Source organism: Peromyscus californicus, unplaced genomic scaffold, assembly GCF_007827085.1.
Source record: "Peromyscus californicus insignis strain IS unplaced genomic scaffold, ASM782708v3 Scaffold_5__1_contigs__length_169319896, whole genome shotgun sequence".
NCBI classification, from domain to species: Eukaryota; Metazoa; Chordata; class Mammalia; order Rodentia; family Cricetidae; genus Peromyscus; species Peromyscus californicus.
In genome coordinates, this window is record NW_026294573.1 from 56,121,990 (window position 1) to 56,145,603 (window position 23,614).

General features: G+C 39.7%; 1 protein-coding gene across 15 annotated transcripts in view; it reads right to left on the reverse strand.

The window, feature by feature from the left end:
- Fggy (FGGY carbohydrate kinase domain containing) overlaps window positions 1–23,614 on the reverse strand; it is a 420,639-nt gene that overhangs the window by 324,217 nt on the left and 72,808 nt on the right. The window lies entirely within an intron of this gene.

Consider the following 23,614-nt stretch of genomic DNA (forward strand, 5'->3'; position numbering starts at 1 on the left):
TGACAGTCTAGAGAGACACATACAAACACATCAAACTAAACAGAATGTCCCATGACAAGGATAAAGACAGGCTGCCATGGGAACACATGGATGTAGATCTCGGGGCCTCCTCATTGACATGCTGGTTCCCACATACTCTCCCTCATTCTTCCCCAGTCTCAGTCTCCTGAAACATAATTTAAACTCCAATATTTACCTCCATCATTAAATTCAGGTCATTGAAGGACTGAGACATTTAATACATGGATACTTACTGAGTGGCTCGGAGGACTAACACGGATAAAAAGCCCAGGTTTCATCATTTAACTCCCACCAAGATTACTAGACATGTGACCTTGGACAGTCACTTAGCATCTCAGCCTCTCAACATTTTCTACATTCCTAAAATAAAATTCAATTAGGAATATATGGCAATAGTATTCAGCAAAAATCATAACATGGTCAGGCTCATCTTTAACTATTAACTATTTAAGCATTAACTATTCGAACATCAACTTTAAGTGTCTCAATGACAACCTGACATTGAGGGTGTCCACCATATCTACACATTACAACATTTCCAACAATATAAATACAATATTCACTTCCAAATATAGATGAACAACTGAGATCTAATATGGTGGCAAAAATTCTAAGAATGTTATGTGTTAAACATGTATGTTAGTTGAAATGCACATGCACTGTTCTAAATATAAAATACTAATAATTTTAACTACTACACTTACATGCCAGTTTATATATACATCTAAATTTACAACTACAACAAGCTGAGTCCCTTTACTGTTGCTCACGTGTATGTGTGTTTGGGGCTATCCACTTTGGATTGAATAACCTATTGGGGGATTTGTCCCTAGAGAACTGATTTCACCTCTCAGTACATCAATTGCCTGTAGTTGTACATCTAACGGTGCATCTCACCTTGCAAGATTCTTCTCATCCACATCTGCATGTCAACTGGCATGTCATTTTTCAGATTTTGTTTTGGTGACTATATTGTTGAGATTTCATGGGAACCACAACAATGACCAGAATGGCAAGATGCACTAAAAAAGTACAATAGTCGCACTTGTATCTTGGGCATAAGCAGTGGCAATCTAATTAGACTAGGGCCTATTCAAATACAAGGGAATTCATACCTAGTACTGTAAACCTGCTCAAGAACCCATGGCTGGTAAGGCCATGGAACCTAAGGGAGAACTCACTACTGCTACTTTCTTAAACCAGTGATTTCTAATTGTAGTCTAAATACTATCCTTTTATGTACAGATAAGTATAGATCTCACCACTCATCAAAGAAACTTTTCTTTGCAGCAGATGGAAAACATCACAGAAAACCAAAACTGGTCAAAATTCTGAGAACAAACACAACTTTGGATATGCCCAGCCCTAAACTGGCATATTTACAACAAAACTACTACACCTAAGGTTCAGGAAACAACATGGATAATGGGGCATAAGGGCTGTAAAAGCCAGTAGACCAGGACATCTACCATGATAGTGTGTTCTATATACCGATGATTAAGAAACAAAGTAATTTAAGAGTTCAGCCAAATTTCAATGAGAGAGCATTAGCCAGACAAGTTGAAAAGGAAAAAAAAAAACAGCCTTTTTTTTAGTATGACTTTTAGAAAAAAAGTTAAATGACATTAAATAAAGTATTATTAAAAATTCAGGCTTACAATTTTAACCCCTATATCACAGTTTATGTCTAATAATTATAACATAAAATTAAGTAACAGAATTATATGTAACATTTTGTTATGTGAACTACTTATGTCAACGGTCTTTCAAGAAAAGATTCTACTTATAAATTCCTCACATTTTATAAAGATAAATTAAATTATTACTTTTTTATGTCACAGAGAATAAGAACTCTAAAACTGTGTAAAAAAATGTTGATAATAACTTGACATAAATGTAATAAAAACATGAAGAGCACAAAAAGGAAGGTGTTAAAGAAAAATGAAGGTTTCATTTTTGGTATTTTGTTCCTGCTAACCAATCACTGGAATGCAGACTTCAAAACATGGCTCAGCATGACAATCCCTCATGGCTCCAAGGCTATGAAGCAGACGGCCCAGCAGGACAATTTCCTCAAGGCTCTCAGTCTATGAAGTAGATGGCAGTGGTTCTAGGTAAACAGATGTGCCTAGGGGCTATATTCAGACATTACCACAATATGAAATCACTGCTCTTCTCTGAGATAGGTGGAAAGAGTGGAGCTTATATTGTAGGAAGCTAGGGAATAAATAAATAAATAAATAAAATAAATAAATAGATGAAGGAAATAGATGCTGATCATTTATATGGAAGATCTGACTATAGAAGGAAAGAAAGGGGTGGAGTCGCAAAGCCCGACTTACAAAGTGCTTCCATTTGCTAAGGCAAGAAATGCAAGCTGAGACTGCATGGAATACATTACATCTTTACACCCCAGTCTAAAACTGCTGCTGCTTTTGAGTGCCAAAAATGAATGTATAAAGAGTACTCCACCCTACCATCCAAACATATTTGATTCGTAAATGCTTGGCTTTAGCTGAGCCAGTTTCCTTAACAACTTTCAGAACAAACAGAAAAGCAAAATTTTTGGGCCAAGAGGTTTTCATATTAAAGCCCATTGAATTGAACATTTGTGATTTTTCTACAAGCATCCAGACCTAGCACCCCTACACTCATAGGGTAAACGAAGGTGCACAGACACACAGGTATCCGGTTATGTACTATACTAGATGATATGTGTGAGTTCTAAAGTTTTTGGAAAGGCAAGAATTTCTTCTTCAGAATTTTCTTCACATCTCTAACACACACAAGATAGGAATAATAGAAAATGAGGCTTCTAACTGAAAAAATAAAAAAAAAACCCACATAGCTGGAGATCACTATGTGTCATGTCAAGAATGCCCAGTAAGTGACAGGACAAGCAGCAATCCTCACAAGGTGCTATTGTTATTCCTGTTACAATTAATAAAACTAGCTCTAAGGAGCCTTTGCAGGGAACCAAGAGCTTCAGCAAATCAGTTTTGACTTTCAGTCTATCCGTTATTACGATTAAGTTTCTTCTCTAAACTTTAGCTTGGTCATCTCCAAAATGGATATAACCATTTAGTTCAGAAAGCTAAAGCATGAAATGAATCAATGCAGATAAAGGAGCCCATATAGTGTCAAACACAGCTGTGTTAAATACTACTGCTATTATAGAGAATGCACAATTAGCAAGAGATAGGGGACATTTCAACTCAAACTTAGCTGACTGTTATTAAAACCAATGGACAAAAAGGCATTGTTGTGAGTTCAGCATGTGGCAGCATTACCATGTCAGTGTTCTACATGTTTTAAGTCATCACAATAACCCTAGTAAGTACTGATTGTTATTGACCCTTCTGTGTAGACGAAAAAAAACGGCGACACAGATGCCCCTTAGTTAACAGCTACTAGAAGTCTGCCATGTCCTATTTATCCCAAATGTAGGTACTTCCAATAATATGATTACCACAGCATCACCACATTCATGTCCCTTTCATCTGCAATTTGAAATCACACTCAACATCTCATGCTGGATTGATGTATTTGGGTAACAGAAGTTCATACAGAAAAAGATACTGCTTTGCATTCTTAAGAAGGTAGGACTACATAAGTGGAAGACGATATTACTGTTACGATTCTGCAGAAACAGAAGCAATTATACTGTTGATTCTGTAATGATAGTTTGCCATCCAGATCCTGCCTAAATCAAACCACACTTCTAGACTTTTTTTCTGCAAAATTTAAGAGCATCAGAACTACTTGAAACATACCATAGAAAACTTGGGAATGTTCCTTCATTACTCTCCACCTTACTCTTTGAGGCGGGGTTTCTTAATAAAACTCAGAACTCACCAATAAAGCTAGTCTCACTAGGCAGCTTGATCAGATGTCTCAGCCTTCTAGCGCTAGAATTATAAGCAAGCCACCATGCTCACCTGGCATTTCTGTGGATTCTGGAATCCATACTCTGGTCCCCTTGCCTTCCAGCAAGTGCTTTAAGTGCTGAGTCATCTCTCCAGTACTTTTTTTTTTTTTTACTTTTATAGTCAAATAATCATGATCAATCAGAATGAGATAAAATTAAATGCAGCTGGAAGAAAATGCTGATGTGAATGGCTGAGAGCATCGTGTACATCTTGCAATAAAGGGTACACAATCACACTGTAAGTCGAGGCCCCACTCTCCTACATTCTATCTCACTAAGACTACAGCAGCTGCTGGCTTTTCCCAAAAATCATTCCTGGAAAAACAAAATTAGCAAGGCCCCATTCTTTAGATGTGCTTTTAAAAGTATCCAGTCCTTGATCTGCATGGATTCTTTTACAGACAGTTGACAGCTCTGACCCGAGTGCATGTTATTCAAAGGTCAAAGAGTCGGTGAAATGGATGCAACTGTTGTTAAACAAGAATGAGCTCCCTTTGAAGTCTGGGTCTTACATGAGCTGATTCTAAAGCTCTCTGTGAATGAGCAAAAAGTAAAATATTAAAATGAAGCTCTGTAATCTGAGCACTCTTTTAAGCCAGACTTGGAATATTGCCCTGCTCTTTTGTGGTACATGGCCCACCATTAATGTCAACCTGTGAAGGGGGGTGGCATCAGCAAACAGAAATCAATGAACCTCACACTCTCCACAGATCCCCAGCCATCCATGAAAAAGCCTCCCTCAGAGACCTTCTGCTTGCAGTGGAGTCTATTCAGTACTGCCTTGCCTTTAGTCTATTTGTGCTTACTTACATATTTTCCCCCATGATTTGATTCTGTATTGTGGATACCTTCTGGCCAAACTCACTACAATCACCAAATATTTGAGCTGTTTTGGTGGCCATTAGCACTCAGGAAGTCTCCCTATGTTTTTATCTGAAGTTACTTGACTTTCAGTTTAGTAAATCATACCATTCCACCCTGTACATCAGCAGCCATAGTATGCCATGCAATGAAATATCAGTGAAATAAAGGTTAGTTTTTGCAGACTCAAGTATCACACAATATAATGATTGATCCTTGTTAATAGAAGCACAAATACCATGCCTCTCTGACAATTACATCAATATTTTGAGTCATTAGGTCTAGACATTTAGCAATGAATCCTTTAACACAGAGAAAACCTTATATCTAAATTTGGAGACTATTAAAACCACTTTTAGATTACCTTTCTTAAAACAACTAAATTTCAAACATAAAGAGCTGAAACTGATTCCTGGTTTTTTTCTGCTACCAGACTTCCCAGAATTCCATTTTGTGGAATATGAGCCATTAAGGAGCATTCTGGATTCCTCAATGCTTGGAAAATCTACAATCCATTTCTTAGACTACTCTCTGGCACTGATGCTAGTGGCTAAACCGAACTCTTCTAAGTTTTCCTTCAACAAAGCAGCACCACATACCTGTCTCTCACCTATCTGACAAATCCTCATGATGTCACCTACAGTGAGGAGGTCTGTGTACCCCCATTTGACAATGAAGAGACTCTTACACTTCATAAAGAATCTGCACCCGGTTCGAAGTCCAGCTGGAAGCCTGGAATTCTTGTCTTTCATATACACTATCCAACAGTGAATAGGGCTGAGGCTCTGCTGAGACACATGACAATCTGCACAGGTTTGGTTCCCCATTTCCTAGCACTTCTACTTCCTGTCCTTTGTAATCCCTGCAGTGATGAGCTCCATCTTCACCACCATGGAGGGGAGTCTGAGACAGCTGATATGAATACAGGAGGGTTTATATTTTATAAGTTCCACGATCCTGAAAGCCATCAGCCCAGATGGGAGAAACAAAAAGAAGCCACAGCACATCAAGACACATAAACCCAAACTTCCAAACTCTTAGAAACTCTAGAACAGACATCCACAGAGCTAGGTTTCCACACACAAATATAACACAATTCCCAGTGAGGTTCCCCCAACATGCAATTCTTTAAAGAATACAAAAGAAGTATATTGCCAGAGAAAATAATTGAGTCTTAAACAGTAGGTCTCAAACTTTAACAGACATCAAAGTCTCCCAGAAAATCTGCTAAAACAGACCATTCTGTCTCACTTCTGGGCATTTCTAATTCAGTGGGCTGGGGGTGAGGATATAGAAGGTGCATTTGTAAATCATCTTCACAGGATATTTAGGGACTGATCGGGTTCTACCCTTAGAGAACAGTGAACTCGGGGTATATGTTTACATAATAAATCTTACCATAGAAAACTACTTTTCAGTTTGATTCTTTCATAATCAGTTTTAAAAACATTAATAGGTACCAATAAGAGGCAGCACGTACCATAATGGTAAATAACCTAAATTCTGGGATTCAAATCCCAGTCTATGACTCATTAACTGTGTGAACACAGGTAGGTTCCTTCTTTGAGTCTGAGTTTCCCTTTCTAGAGAACATACTATATCTGATATAATAGTAATAGAATATGCTCTTGAGAGAGAGAGAGAGAGAGAGAGAGACAGAGAGAGACAGAGAGACAGAGACAGATGGGCATTGTATACTATATAACACAAGGATGTTGGGAAAAATGAAGGGACTATTATATCTAAAATATATCTGTGCCTAGTAGACATTAACACAAGTAAATAGTAACACAAAGTACTAAGGCTATTGATAAACAGTCATGCATTGTTTAACAATAAAAATGCATTCCACAACATGCATTGTTAGGTAACAAATATCACAGAGTATACTTACATAAACCAAGATGTGATAGCTCATTTTGTATCTACACTGTGTGGTGGAACTGAGAGATCCTAGGCTAGAATTTTGTATAGCAGGTCATTGTACAGAATACTAGAGTCCACTATAACACAATGGCAGGGATGTATATGCCTAAACACATTTGAACAGAAAAACACACACACACATGCACACATGTGTACACATACACACACACACACACACACACACACACACACACACACGCACACACGCACTATAGAGGACAAATGGTGTGCCTCCGTAGAGTGCTCACCCTGAATGTAGGTGCTCTTGATGAGCCATCGACTCACACTGAGTCCATGTGAAGGCCTGAGCCATCACCCTACCACTATATACTTGAGAGACACTGTGCACTCAGACTGCACTACATTCCCTTACTATGTTCTTCTCATAAGAAATTAACCTAAGCTTACAATAACTTTTATTATTTTGAAAGGTACTAAGTTTCTTTTAATTATATGTCTTATAAAAACCTCATCTTAACTACAAACACATGATAGGCAATAGGAAATGTTTAGCTCCAGTAATTACACTCTAATGGCACCATCACCATAAGTGTGGTCTGTGCTTCACCAAATCATAATATGACAGCAATTGGGGACAGAGCTGTATAGTCCTTGCACACACACTATAGAATAGCAAGGAAGATATACATAAGGAGATGTTTAAAAACACTATCTGCTTGATTAGATGATTAAAGTAGGGAAACAAAGATACACACTACAGCCATCCCAAGTGGGAGACCAGTCAGGCTTTCAAAACCTTTTTTTCAATTGGAAAATCCACGATGGCAAAATATAATTCTATGTAACCTATATACCATATAGCTTTTCTGGAATAAAAGTATGTCTTTTTAAGTACAGTAATATAAAAGAACAACTCTTTCCAAGCTATTTTTCCAAATTTCTCAGCATCTAACTGTTAGGAACCAGGTCAATCCAAGGCCTTACCTAGGCACAGATGTATGGACAAGGAACCATAAAACCAGGAGCAGGACTGGCAAGGCCAGTAATGGCTTAGGGCCAGGGCCTTGGGGAACCTGTGACTCTGAACCCTGAGAAGCCAACCCTTCCTCCCAAAGGATGATGGTTATCAATCCCAAGGCCGCTGTGTACATTTGAGATAACCTATGTTCCTTCTGTACAACATTGATTAACATGCTAACTCTGTCCCACTGTGTGATAGCTTTCTGCTGACTCTGTCCTATGCTTCCATGCAAACAGTATATAAGATGCTGTTCTTCTTTAGAAAAAGAAAGGAAGGAAAGAAGGAAGGAAGGAAGGAAGGAAGGAAGGAAGGAAGGAAGGAAGGAAGAAAGAAAGGAAGGAAGGAAACTGTTTCACATAAGACATAGGTTGGGCAAGGCCTCCTGACCTCAACTTTCCTATTTTTGTTACTATTTCTGATCCCCTCTAGTCCTCCGTCTCAGGAACCTGCTGGTCTGGGTTGTCTAACAGATGTCATGCGCACTGAATAAACAGCAATGAAGGTGAACAAATCAGAACAAATCAGTGAGTTTCCGAGCTTCAAGATGAAGTATGTCAGGAAGTAATCACAGTACAGTGTGAGAAAGGCTAGAACTACAGGAACAATGGAGAGGGAGAGTCAGTCCGCTCTTCACCATATAAAGAAATGCATGGAATATTACACAAAGACAAGATCTGATGTCAGTGTGATCAGCTGCAAGGCAGGCCATCACGGCAGGAGTGCATGGCAGAGCAAGCCTTCTCACTTTGTGGGAAGAAATAGACTTGCAAAGCTCCCAATCACTATTGCCTTTGAGGACACAGCCCCACGACCTGAAGACCTCACACTAGTGTCAACCCTTTAAATGTTGATCATCTCTCAAAAGTGCCTCCCTGGGGGACCAAACCTTTAACACATTACGTCTGGCAGGGGAGGGGAGGAATTCAAGATCCAAAATACAAGACATGTCTCTAACCACCCAGTGCAGTTTGAATGGCTTCACAAACAACCTGATTTTTAAGGTGGATCTTTAAGGATGATCAACAGATGACCATGTAGAAGGGGCAACTAATCTCAGGAGAAAAACAGTGTGCATAAAGATAAGACATACAAAGGCTGGCTTGCCCAAGCCTGGGGGATGTTGGACATGACAGAAATATTTGTATTCAATGTGGAGAGACGAAAGCAGCTCAGTTTGGGTGCTATGAAAAGTGTATTTGAAGCTATGGGCACAGTGCTCAAAAATGGCAGCACGGTTTAAAACTTAAATGTTTCCTAAAGACCCGTGTGTTTAACAGTTTGGTTTCTAACTTAGCACTAGAAAGCAGTGGTGGAAACTCATACAAGATGGCAAACTGGAAATCTTTAACTCATTTCTCTCCTTCACATACAGCTGTGATGCGAACAATTTTCTTCTGATACTCCTAATGTGCTGCCTTGCTACACCCCAAATGAACAGGGCCAACTGCTGATGTGAGCCCAAATAAATATTTTCTCTTTATAAACTAACTCAGGGGTTTACTATAGCAACAAAAGGCTGATCAACACAGACAGCAGGGAAACAAATACATAACATTGGTTTTAATTTTTTATTAAATTTATTTGTTAATTTATTTACTTACTTATTGATCTACTTACTGGGGAGAGTCACCATCGCTATGGCACATATGTGGAATTCAGAGGATAACTCGCAGGAAGATGTTGGGTCTCTCCTTCCATCACATAGGCTCACAAGATCAAACTTAGTCATCAGTCTTGACAGCAAATACCTTTACCTGCTGAGCCACCTCACTGTCTCTCAAGTAGGTTTAAATGTAGATCTCATGACGTCCATGCAGTGACAACCTCTTGAAGGGTAATGTTTCTATGTCCAGCCTTCTTATCAAGCACCAGCCACCTGAGCCTTACTTGGCAATAAGAGCCATGAAGGCAACCAGTATGCATTCAATCCTCATCCTGTTGGACTAAAAGCTTTCTACACATGATCGCTCCCAACCTGCAAACGACGCAATGATAGCAAATGAGGAAATACAGTGCAAGGACGGTGAAGTCGTTTGGTGGCTTTTCACTCCGGCATCCAAACTCCACTCAGCCCTGAGCCCACTTCCTCCCATGAAGGATGCTTTCGGAGTACTTCCCAAAGGCAAAGTCGGGATTTTTAGGACTAGAAACTTGTATGTGGAGGCTCTTTAGAAAAAAGGAAATACCGGATTATGAACAGAAAACCAAGGATAAGAATGAATATTTATTTATAATGAAAAAACAAAAATAAACAAAATCACCCTAGCTTTGAGGATACAGGTGCCTTTAGTCAGAGATCAGAAACGCTTGGGCAGAAGGGCTCTGACTCCAACTTGGACACTTGCCAAACCTTCCCCCCACCAGCAACTGACTGTACTATATGATGTTTAAGTTCTGCATTTGTTTCACTGAATGCCACCTGCACCATGGCCAGACAATCCCTTAAACCTTTCCAAATGGTTTCAACAAACAGGAGAGAAGATGTTGGGCTTAGAGGCAATTCACTACAAGACATCAAAGGAAGTAAACTTGAGTATCGTGTAAAAAGAACTAGAAATTTCACCCTTTCTTCCCTGCAAGAAAGATCACAGTAAGAGGCATTCCTAGGTGTGGACCCAGCCTCTGTTCCTTAGCAGCTCTGTGATCCAGAACACGTCCTTGGCACACTATCAGGACCACCTAGGACAAATGCTCAATATCCCAGAATGTAGCTCCCTTCCCACAGGATAAACCTTCCATTGGCTTTCTCCTCTGTCTTCCCCCTAAGCCCATCCAGTCTGGTGTAGACAGGTCTGTCTCTCTCCACCCCTAGCATGTCCTGTGGTAACTTCCATTACAGTCCATTATTGCCTGTTAATTCAGCAGGCATTCTCTGGATATCCAGACAGAAAAGCACACCACTGTGTTGATGAAGCAAGTCACATTAATGGATAGACCCCTCCTTGTACAGTCTTTTCCTCATCACTGGCTGAGATGCTCCTCAGAAGCCTGGGCCACGCCTTATTCTGTTGCAGACGCTCAGAGGAGAGAAGCACAGCTCACAGGAGATGGTTCTAACTGAAATGCCACGAGTCTGTCTCTTTTCTAAAACAAAACAAAGGCAGACTTTCCCCTAAAGGATCTCTTTTCCTTTCTGTAAAACAGTACACAGACCCCCAGTCCTCCACTGAACTACAGTTAAAATAGCTTTTGTGATGGATAGACACAGTGGCCGTTTTTCTCCGTGTGTGCAAGTAGCAATGAGGCCATTGTAATGGGAACAATGTGTGTTTCTTCCCACTTCAACAGAACAGATGACACTGTGCCGTGGGCCTGGGAGGGGATAGGGGGCCAAGGTAAAGAAAGCAATCCTAAAGTTTTATTGCATGAAATTCTGATAAAAAGCACTTCGAAACCTCTTTCCCATCATCAAAAAAACCACACTGGGCAAGATCAGAGCTTAACAGCCAAAAAGAAAAAAAAAAAAGCCACATTCAATCCCTGAGATCACTTTCCTGAAATAGAAAACTACATATGTTTCTCAAATTTCACATCAAGCCACTGCAGAGGCCAGACTGCAGGGCTAAATTGGCCAAAGAAGTAAGGAAGAAAAGACAGGGGAGAAAGGAGAAGTTGCAAACAGCAGAAAAGAAACCTATCCTTCTCCATGTTTCCTCAGCACAATCTAGACTTACGATCTCCCAGCTTCACCGAGCTCCTAGTGAGAGTTGCTTATCATGCAGCTTTTCCTTTGTCAAATTAAGAGACACTGCCTTGGCTTAGTGAGTCTCCTTAAATTCAAAAATGACTTCATGGTTGGCTCAGAGCTCTAAGTCTCCAGGGCTAGCCGCCAGGAACACATCTAGTTCAGAGCCTCCTTCCCCACCCCACTCCAGCCAACCTGACTTCCAGAGACTGCAGAGCAAAACCCCAAGCCGATGGGTTGCCAATGTTAATGAAAAGCCAAAGCACCTCTTTGAAACTATTTCCAGCTCAATTTATACAGAATCTAAAGCAAGGATGGGGTTTGGGGAAGAGGTGAAAGGCAGTAGAAACAGGTGAAAGTGGCCTTTGTAATACATTAAATGACAGGCTACCTTGCTAGATAACAGAAAGGGTTAAAACTGTAAGGAACCTGGGAGGATGGATGTTAGCTGAAGATTGTTTAGAAAGCCTGGGGAGAGGGCTCAAATTCTGAAAGGAATAAGATCTGGGCAATAAACAAAGCTGACAGTTTTCATTAATGAATGCAGTGTTTGGCACATTTTAAAAATACAGGGTGACTTTTTTTTTTGCATTAACAAAACTGAAAGCAATCTTCTAAATGACTTTAGAACAAAGGGTTTCCTGACAGCAGTTTCTTAATAACATTTAAAATTTTTCTTCAAAGGCCCTTGAGAGAAAAGGAAAATGAACATAGCAAAAAGATGGTATATTAATTTTTAAAAAGGAACTAAGCAATCGCTTCTCGGCCTTTTGGCTAAGATCAAGTGTAGGAACTAAGCAGAAGAGGAAGAAAAAGAATAGAAGGAAGGTTCAGAACTTCCACAGGAGTGTGGATCCCAGAGGTCTAATTCTTAGATTGGACTTAATGAGCTATTCCCAAGGGAAAGAGCCTAAGGAAAACCCAAAGGGAAGCTGGTCAAAGCCATCTCACCAAATCATCTCATCTGCACTTCACAGATGAGGAAACTGAAAGTCAGGACCCATGGTACTAGATAAGTCCTTAGAGCTCCCAGGTACATCATTTCTGCATCCTGTGTCCCATCACTGCGGGAACCTTACTATGTCATGGACTCCAGTATGAGATGCTGACACCTGTAATCATACTGGAAGAGTCTGAAAGCTACCAGAATAAAATAATAAGAACAACATAATCCAAAGATCCAATTATCACTCAAGAAATAGTCCACTGGCAGAGGGGTCCACCCTGGGAACACAGTAATTTAAGAGTCTACAAAAATAACCATTCTGAGAGAGACCTGGTTTCAAGAAAAGGTACCCACCCCTAAGTAAGTTACAGTGCAAATACCTTACTGATCATCTATTGGTCTCACCCTCAAGGTAAATACGTTTGCTTTCAGTATCTTGTTCACAGTTCCAACATTTTCAACAGAGACTATACCATCATACCTATTTGTAAATTAGGAACCAAATTCGGAGATTGCTCCACTTTAAAAATTAAAAGAGCAAATGGAAATAAATTCTAAAGATGATTCAATGCCACAAAAGATAAAGGGTTAAGTAGAGGAAAAGCTATAGGGTGGCTCAGTTGGGAAATTACTGTCATGCTGGCGATCATCTTTCAACCACACAAAATTTATGTCTAGATGTATGCAGCAGAGAACCTGGGGAAGAACCTTAGCAACCAAACACTGTCAGACTCGTGGGTCTCAACAAAGGGTGTACCTCACTGTCACTGCAGTCACACATGGCCACTCTACCCCAAGGCAAATATGAGGATGTTTATTCAACCTTCTCCATCTGGATTTGCTCTACTTCTAAACACTGAAAGAAGCCACCTTGACCTCCCTGCTTCCATGTACCCAGAGAAACAGAGAGATGCCTGTATCTACATAGGACAGCAATAAAACTGAAGTTCTCAAGAACCTGGGCTTTCTTAGGCATGGATTAGAAGGCATGACATTTAATCTTCACTGCCCTTCCTGTCCTTGTGTTGTTGGGGATTTTTACTATTTTTAGGGGGGCCTAGCACCCAGTTCCCAAATAAATCACACATGGAGGATTATACTTAATTATAAATGCCTGGCCTTAGCTTGGCTTAGTTCTAGCCAGCTTTTCTTAACTTAAAATTATCCCATCTACCTTTTGCCTCTGGGCTTTTCCTGTTCTCTTATTTCTATAAATCTTACTCTTACTCCATGGCTTGCTGTGTAGCTGGGTGGCTGGCCCCTGGAGTCCTCCTCCTTCTCTGGCTCCTAGATCTCTCCTCCCATATTTTTCCTATATAGTCTCTCTGCCTGCCAGCCCCACCTATCCTTTCTCCTGCCTTGCCATTGGCCATTCAGTTCTTTATTAGACCATCAGGTGTTTTAGACAGGCTTCACAGAGTTAAACAAATGCAATATAAACAAAAGTAACACACTTTAAAATAATATTCCCCAACACCCCTGTCTGGCCCAGTATAGTCTGTTTTCTTACTCTTGTTAGACTTTAAGCCCCTGAGCTATCTGACAAAAGGAATCCATATACCTATTTATGTCTTCACACTCAACAATAGCTCTGATGTACTGGATTATTTTCATTCAATGCCTCGCTAAAGATGAGGGAATGACAGAAACTGAGCTAAGGTTGCTTCAGACATTATCATCTTCCCCATAAGCACCATATACACTGTTCTCTGTGATTATGATAGAAATACTATAAATTGATATCTAGGACACTGATTAATGCAATTTACCAAGAAATGATAGTTTTGTAATTCTTTTTAACCTGTCCAATAGCAACTGTCATTTTTTTCTTTTCTTTTTTTTTTCTTCAGGTTTTTCAAGACAGGGTTTCTCTGTGTAGCTTTGCGCCTTTCCTGGAACTCTCTCTGTAGACCAGGCTGGCCTTGAACTCACAGAGATCTGCCTGGCTCTGCCCTGGGATTAAAGGCATGTGCCACCACCACCTGAAGCTTTTTTTTCTTTAGTAGTAAGAAAACTCCAAGTTTATTTGGGTAGAAAGGTACCAGAAGCCTCTCTCTGGCTAGTTTTGACCATAAACCTAGGTGTTGGTCGGTGATATATAAATACAAGTGTTACACAGATCTCCCAGGAAGATCATTTATATAAGGCTAGCTCAGCTGTGTGGCACACCATATGTACCCATCCCATCCTTTCATCATGGACACTACAAAAACATCCTAGACCATGAAGTGATCTCAAGCATGAATTCAGAGTTGAAGACAGAGAAATAAAAACTGTAAAAGAATTAATATCTGTAATGACTTAATGGGACCCTTACAATAATCCAAAGACTTTCTCTAGATTTATTTATAGGAGAGAATCAACCTTTATAGCTTTGCTATTTTTAATTTTTAATTGTTTCTATTACTCATGAGTGAAGACATAGGGTTATACATCTTCTAAAGAAAGTAGAAACATCTTCCTTATCTTCCAAAAATAAGGGTAAATGAAATTTCGTATTTACAGGTCATTTCTCAGCATTATTAACTATATTCAAGAATAAGCTGATCGGAGAAGACTGAATCATTCTTCCTAGAACTTAGAAGGGCTGTTTTATCTAGCACTGTTCTGAGAAATCATCCCTCAATACAACCATAAAACAATGCAAATCAAAATGCATCAGCACAGAACAGATCATGAATACCTGCTTCTGCCTTCAAGGTCTAGCCAAAACATCCTACTAACGACCATGAACAAAATTCAGTCAATTTCATTATGAACCAGAGAGCACTAAGATTTAAAAAGACTATTAAATCACAACAAGAGACCACTTTACAGTGGTCATAATGGCTATTTTTTTTTTAAAAGAAAGGAAAGAAAACAGGTGCTGCAAAGAATGTGAGGAAACTGGAATTCTCCTTAGCTGCAAATAGAAAGCTGGCTCCTGAAAAAGCTACACACAGAATTTCTTCATCAACCAGCCTCAACTCCAAGATGGTACTTCAAAGAACAAAAAGCGGGTACTTGAACAGATCCTTATAAACTAATTGTCACATTTTGGACATTGTTGGTCCCAAAGATTCCTGGGCTGGGAGCCTGGTTCTTATTCTTACAGTACTGAGAGATAGCAGATCTCTAAGAAAGAGGATCTTAGTGTGAAGGCGGGTCATAGAGGCAGCACTCTCTGCTGTGGATGGTTGATGGATTGGCCAGTAGCCAGGCAGGAAGTATTGGCGGGACAAGGAGAGAGGAGAATTCTGGGAAGTGGAAGCCTGAGGCAGAGAGATGTTGCTAGCCACCACCATGAAAAGCATGATGTAAGATACCAGTAAGCTACGAGCCACATGGCAAGGTATAGATTTATAGAAATGGGTTAATTTAAGATATAAGAACTAGATAGCAAGAAGCCTGCCATGGCCATACAGTTAATAAGTAATGTAAGTCTCTGTGTGTTTGCTTGGGTCCGAGTGGCTGTGGGACTGGCAGGTGAGAGAGATTTGTCCTGACCGTGGGCCAGGTAGGACCAGGAAAACTTCAGCTACAAATGGCACCCACAACTCTCAAGAACAGACTGTTGTCTTTTTGATAATGGGTTAGTCCTTCTAAGACTAGGGACTGATTTAGAGATCAACAGAACAGGATCTTATGCAGTGGGTCAGCTTCCACTCTTTCTCACTTGGGCTCTTTTGTATGGTTGACACAGCATGAGGCCCTAACCAGAAGATGAGTAAATGACTTGAGCTATGAACTAAAAGACATTCTCTTTTACTTACAGATTATCTAGTCCCAGATTAGAGGAACATAAAACAAACTAAATTGCCAACATTCATTGCATCATGACTCTTAAGAGCCAACAGGTAGAAACCAAGCAAGTGTTCCCCCAGAATGCTCATCAACAGATGAAGGGACAAGCAAATGCAATATGTGTGAAATTGAATATTACTGTCTAGTCATAAAAGAAAAGGGAATTCAAGCATGTATAACAATGAGCTTAAACCTTGAAAATGCCATGAAGCAAAATAATACAGACATAAAAGGGCCAATAATGTACACAGACTATATAGAACAGGCAGATGTATACAGACAGAAAATAGACTGAAGGTTAATGGGGGCTGATAAAAGCTGCAGTAGGAGATATCAATGACAGTTTTTGCTTGTCATGATAAACAAATTTTGGAAACAATGGTGACATTTTATACAACACTGTGAATATAATCAGTACCACTATAGCATATACTTGGGAAATTATATGCCATAGAATACCATAATTAAATATACCCAAACCATTGAACTGTATACTTTAAAAGGGCAAATTGCTTAGTATACCAATTACATCTCAATAAAGATAGTAAGATAATTTTATTTTAATTATAATGTCTTATCTCAGATATGCAAATGCAAAACGAAGTCAGGAAGACAAATACTAAGAAAAAATTACAGACTGCAACACACCACTAGAGACAGATCTCAGTGTGGAAGCTTCTCCTTCATAGAGTGGAGGAGATTTCCACCCCAGCTGTGCACCCTCTGTGTAGCACCAGCATACACAGCTGACCTCACACCCTATCTTCATACTTTTCTACAAGAGGATAAGAAAATTTATCTGATCACTGAGAAACTAGAGACCACATTAGACCACATTCTGAGTCACTGTGTTAAAGACAAGGTGGTAATGCATGCCTAGACATCAGTAAGCTAATGCTACTTCCTATGCCCCAGTGTGGCCAGATCACTTCCAGAGCTACTGGGTGGGGACACATGAGCAGGTTTGTATCCAGACTGCTAAACGTGGTCCAATATGTAAGCTGGAGTTGGTATGTGTAGTCTCCCACCCTGCCCAGTAGCTATATGTGTATACATACATGTGAACATGCAGATGGCATTCACCATGAACTTCTGAGCTTTATTATCTACCCAGTATATCAAAGTTCTACACATTAGAGGTAAACAGGTATTTTCTAAGATAACAAATGGGGTAGCTTTTCATACCTTAGCCTACGTTCTTTGTATGATGTTGCTATCAGTCAGAATCCCAATGTGACATTCAAAACCTTCAACAGCAGGATACCTACCTGCAAGAGGTTCCAACAATGAAGACTAATTTTAACTGCCTTAAGTGATAAATGGCCCTGCAGTTACACAGAAGGTTGGTGCTTTGGGGTGATCAGGTCACATTTAATAAGAAAATGTGAATTAAAAGAAGATCCCTGGGATGGTTAGCTTTTTCTTACTATGACAACATACATGAGGTCATTCATTGGTAGAAGGAAAAGGCTTATTTTGGTTCATGGTTTCAGAAGTTACAGTCTGTAGCCACTTATCCCCATGGGCTGTAGGCCTGTGCCATTGCTACACATCAAGGCAGAAGCACATGGTGGGGCAATCTGCTCATCTCATGGCTACGAGCAAGCAAAGAGAGAGAAAGCACCACAATATCCTTGCTAAAGGGACAGCTACCTGTCTTTTATTAGGTTCCACCACCGACAGGTTCTACCCTTCCCCCTCAGCACCCAGACCATAGACCAAGCCTTCAGCATATGGGCCATGGGGTCACTTCAGGATTCAAATTATTATAACCCCATATTAAGTCTAAAAATTGACACTGGATATAGGTATATTAACTGATTAGAATATTACACAGGTATTATTTTCACCTAATACTGATAGCAAAAATAAGGTATTATTAAATGAAAAACTAGAGTCAGATTATAAATAACACTGCTACCTTTGAGCTGCTAGAAATTACTTTATAAATTGACTACAGATCAATAGTCCAACCACAAGCATCTCCTGACAAATTAAGCAAGGAATCATGGGAAAACGAACAATACAGTAATATCCTTTATTAACCCAATGCACAGAGACACAGAGAACTAATCCAATTAGGAAAATGGTTGATACTATTTTAAAGGAGATTACAGGGTTTTGTTATTGTTATTCTTAGTGTTTTGAGGTAGAATCTCATCCTATACCACAGGCTGGCCTAGAGCTCACTGTGAAGTTCAGGCTGGCCTTGAACTCATGGCAATCCTCCTGGCTCAGTCTCCCAAGGACTTGATTTACTGGCATTAGTCACCACATCCAGTTCCTAAAGACCATAATTTCATATCTTTAAAATAGGAGAAAGACTATTCAGTGAGAACCTACACAGAATTTTATAATGTTGTAGAAGTGAGAAGAAAATAAAGTATACAAATACAAGAGAAAATAACATTGAAGTTTTAGAAAATTCAGCCTCATTTTCCCTTAGAGTATACAAATGTCCGAGACAATGTAGTACATAACCTCTGAACGAAACACACATTTTCTCCTGACCCTGAAAAGCCTTATCATCCACTTCTTTTGGCTCAAGTCAATAAAAACAAGTGAATTGAAAAGATCATTATCCAATACAAAATAATTCACAATTATATAGGCAGCTTCTCTGCCCTCCAGGAGTTAAAGGAAAATACTTCACTCTGTAAATGTGGGTTGCATACTGTGGAGCCATCCCAAAGAGTACAACACAACACAGAGCAGGTGAGACAAGAGCCAACAGGGTAACAGACAGAACTGACAGTGATGGCAATGCTATGTTACCTCCCCAGAACAGACTCTATCCATATTCATCTAGAGAAAAACGTAAGGTAAATTCTAAAAGGGAGAATCCCACAATATTCAGGACTTACATGCTTCAAAGATAGCAAGATTATCAAAACAAGGGAAGTCTGATAAACTAGGACAGCCAAAGGAAGCTAAAAAAGATGTGCCCAATCAATACAGTATTGTGGAACCAAGAAAGGCCGTTTAGATTAAAAACGAAGGTGTCATGCAGCAAATTCTACCTGTATAAAATCTTCTACCTTGGAGGTAGGGTCATAATGCAGGATGTTTCAAGAGGAGGTGAAACATTCTATCCTGTAGGGAAGCTCCTTAACCTCAAAAAACAAACAAAACAAAGGCTTCAGGAAGTCCCTGAAACTGACCAGGTTTACTAGGACTCTCCCTCTCCAAGCGTATATAAGCAGTAGGGACTGCTGAGAGACATTGCTAACTACCTAAAACATTCAGACCAGCAAAGCTGATTGGAAAAGGCAGAAACCAGCTGAGCTGCCCGGAAGAGACACTCTCCATCCAACCTGTCAAGCTGCCTGCAAACTGGGCAGATGTGGTGAGCTGACACCCATCTGGGGTGGGGTTTTGTGATGCAGCTGTCTTTGAGTGATTTGTGCTCCTGTAACTATTCCATCACTCACATTCCTCCAAGTGCCTAGCAGCAAACTCACTGGTTCATCAAGTTGGACTTTGGTGGTATCTGTATTTTGGTCTGCTGTTGGTTCCCTATCTGAGGGAGTAGTCATTCGCTCATATCTCCCAAGAATAGTGTCACATAACACTATATCAAGAAATTTGACCAAAGAATATAGTTAATGATAATACAGGAAATTTGGCATCTGGCATCTGAGAACTCTTTGTGCATATTAACAATGTTCTTGTAAACCTAAAACTATTTTAAGTGCTTATTTGAAATTATAATGGAATTAATAGAACATACTTATAAATAATTTATGGATTATCGTGAACCTTTAATAATGTGGGGAAGTTCTCTCTCAGATCCACTAAGTTAGACAAGGTTCCAGGTCTCCATACAGCTACATGAATTCATCGCTTCTGTCAGGCTGCCCATGCTCCCTTTTCATTCTGGCCTCCCAGAAGCTTACAAACAAAATTATAAAGAAACATATTCTTCTACAAAGTTTTCAACATCAACTCAGTCATTGTATTAATATTTTCTCTTTTTTTCTGACTTTTTTAATGTTTTAATCACTGTTTTGGTGTTTCTCTTTGCTTTGTTGTTTGTTTTCTTTTGTGCTGTGCATTGATCCAGTGACTGATGGCTATACTTGCAGTCCTGCTTTTATTTCATTTACTAAAAGTACCTCAAATCTCTTTAGAGGTTATATACATACAAATATATGAATGCATATGAATATGTTTTTGTCTAATTATGAACCATTTTATTATTCACATTTCTGACTAACCATCTCTCACGATCTGAACAGTTACCCACTCAGTGGCAAGAATGTGGCAAATTAGTAACACATTCGATTTCGATTCTTAAATTGCAAAATAGTACTAACACCACCTGTTTGAACAGATGGCTGTTGAGTACCAATGGAGTTAACATTTGTCAGTATGCTTACCGTAGATAAAAGAAAGGCCCTTGATAAAGGATAATCATTTATCATTATTATTATTATCATTATTATTATTATTAAAGTAGCAGTAACTTCTCATTAATACAGTAGAAAGGGTAGACATGAATTACAAATCAATACAGGTCCAGTATTGATTTTCTCAGTGCATTTTGGAAGAAAACAACAAAATTCCACTTTATTTCAGGGGGGAGAAGGAGGAAGACGGCGGGACCTTCTTACACAGTTACTGCCAAAAACAAGTTTGTAACCTTTAGACCAGGTGAAATTCAATCCTTGTTAGCCTGCAATAACAAAAAAAGAAAAACACCCTCTAGCTTTTTTGGCACTCACTTCATCAAAGCCACCCAAAACAAGCACGTGAATGAGCCAAATGAACACCAAATCCGAACCTCTCCTTGACTTGTAGGGTGCCAAGTTCCTGCTCTGTTGCCCAGAGTTCTTTTGGCATTGACACATTCCATTTCAGGCCTCATCTCCCTTGTTCTAGGAGATGGGACAGACAGTAGGGACTTTCTATTTGTAAATGCCTTGGTATTTAATAGTACACACTGCATATTTATCCACAGTATCTAATTCTCACTTAATTACAAGAGGATTCACAGATGAGCAAAGCACACTAGGCCTGCAGAGACAATTTATTTACTGTAGACGGAACATGGTAAGACCACTAGGACTTCTGTGCACTGGAACTTACTGTAAAGACTCTGCCAGAAAGAGAGAACTAGACAGTCAATTATTTTAAAACTAACAAGCCAGAATTTGACAGGATCTGAGTCTAGCAAGAGACTCTGTCTCAACAAATAAAAATAAAGAACCATCAAAGAAAACACTCAACTTCAAATTTAGACATCCACACAAAGGTTCACAAACACACTTACCACACAAATAATTCAATGAATGATTCAGGTGTTTGTTATGAAAGAGCTAGTTAGGAAAATAGTTTCAATAGGACTCTCACAAGCTCGCACTGGAATATGATCCCAACTTAAAAATACAGATAGTGACATTCAAAAAAGAGAAGAGATATGCTGACGGTCACACAACTACTAAGAAACACACATCCCAGTGTGACCATAGTGTATGTAAGCCTGCCATGTTATGGAATTCATTTTAGTCAGGGCTAGCCTCTGAAAGCCCATGCACTGGTGTCAGAATTAGCAGGAAATGAGTATGCTCAACATCCAAAGTCATTGAGAAGAACCAGTGAGAAACTCAAAGACTTGAGCTGAACTGAAAGGGAGAAAGTTGGGGGTAAGGGTGAGAGGAGGAAAGAGGGAGGGAGAGAAGGAGAGATGGGAAGGAGGGAGGAGAAGGAAGAGGACAAAAAGGGGGAGGTGGCCGTGGCAGCAGCAAGCCATCGTCCTAGATGCTACTCCATCTCGGTTTCATTTTTCAGCCCTGCTAACACAGAACTTAGTAGCAATGATTTGATTAATAAATCTATTTGGCTAAAATAATATAACATTTTGTTCATGACTGCATAAAAGCGGAAAGACCAACTAAGGAAAGGCCCTCCCAGAAATAAGCTTTAGATGATGCCAAACCAAAAAAAAAAAAAAGCAATACTGAGGATGAGGACTTCACCCACACACTGCCCTCCACAGTGGACTTCAATGTGACTAGCTGCACTGGTTAGGGCAAAGTGCAGATCTCCAGCCTTCTCTATTAAGCAGGGTGGAAAACTAAGGATTGCCATGGTCATCATCATAGGCACATGGACCAGCTCCACTCTGAGGGACCTCTAGCTAATGATTCTTTCCCTGGGGTGACAGAGGGAGGTTGACATAAAGAATGAAGAAATTGTGGAATGCATCCTTTGTTATCTCTTTCTGGGGGGCCCTGTGCCGAACTATCACTCTTACCAGCTTACCCCAAGGAAAGGTCCCAACCCTACCAAGTAGAACATGCAGAAGAGGAGCTGCTGCTGCTCTCTGCTCTTCCTGAGCTTAACTAAGGAAAGGAGGGGGATCTGCCCCTCTGAAGGTGCTGACTTTTAGCTAAGATGTCTGCCTACATAATCCATTCAGGAGCATCTGTTTCAACTTATACAGCCTTTTCTGTTCTTTCCAGCTGCTTCTTGTCCTCAGAGGTTGCATGGTCTAGATCCTGATTCCTTCTCAACTCAGAAGACCCATCATTTTCACACATCCCTGTTGTGGGATATCCATACATTTTGCGTTGCTGTGATTGGTTTAATAAAAAGCTGAACGGCCAATAGCTAGGCAGGAGAGGTTAGGCGGGACTTCTGGGCAGAGTAGGGGACTCAGAAGGGTTGAATCTAGGAGTAAGAGACTCCAGCAAGACTTGGAGTAAGTCAGATTCAAAGAATGGAGGAGAGGTAAAAAGCCACATAGCAGAATGTAGATTAATAGAAACAGGTTAATTTAAGTTATAAGAGCTAGTTGGGAACAAGTCTAAGCTAAAGGTCAGGCTTTCATAATTAATAATAAGTCTCCATGTCATTATTTGGGTGCTGATGGTCCCAAAAGAAAGTCCAATAAAAAAGTCCAATTATACTTTGAAGATGAGGTCAAAATGATCATCCCTTTGCCATGCTGAGGTTTCACATCTAGCTCTCTCTTCTTACCCACTTACAACAGCCACAACATTACAGTAAATGAGATTTTGTAAAAGTATTCTCATGCGGTACAGAGTTTATTTTTAAGATTTGTAAGTTACTCAAATGTAACCACTGACTTAACATAGGTACTGCTGTAGTTTGGGATAATACTAGTATATTTCCATAAAAAGTGATGTAAGTTCATAATACATGCATTCAGTTAACATCCACCTCCTTGCACATACTTCCTACTTTAATTTCTATAGTATATTTTTTTCTTTCTTTAATTTGCCACTTAGAAGGCACCTTCAGATAGAGTTGTAGTACCCTGTGAATTTTAACATCTCCTTCAAATGTGTCCAATTTTAATGAATGGTATTCACCTTGGATACTCACATTTCCAGCAAGATAGAGGACAATGGTACATGAGCATGTGCAGTGGAGGCAGAAGATAGATTCAAGATGTTTCAAGTATGCAAAATCACATGCAGATGTAAAAACAGTGCATCCAGTCAAAGGGAGTTAAGA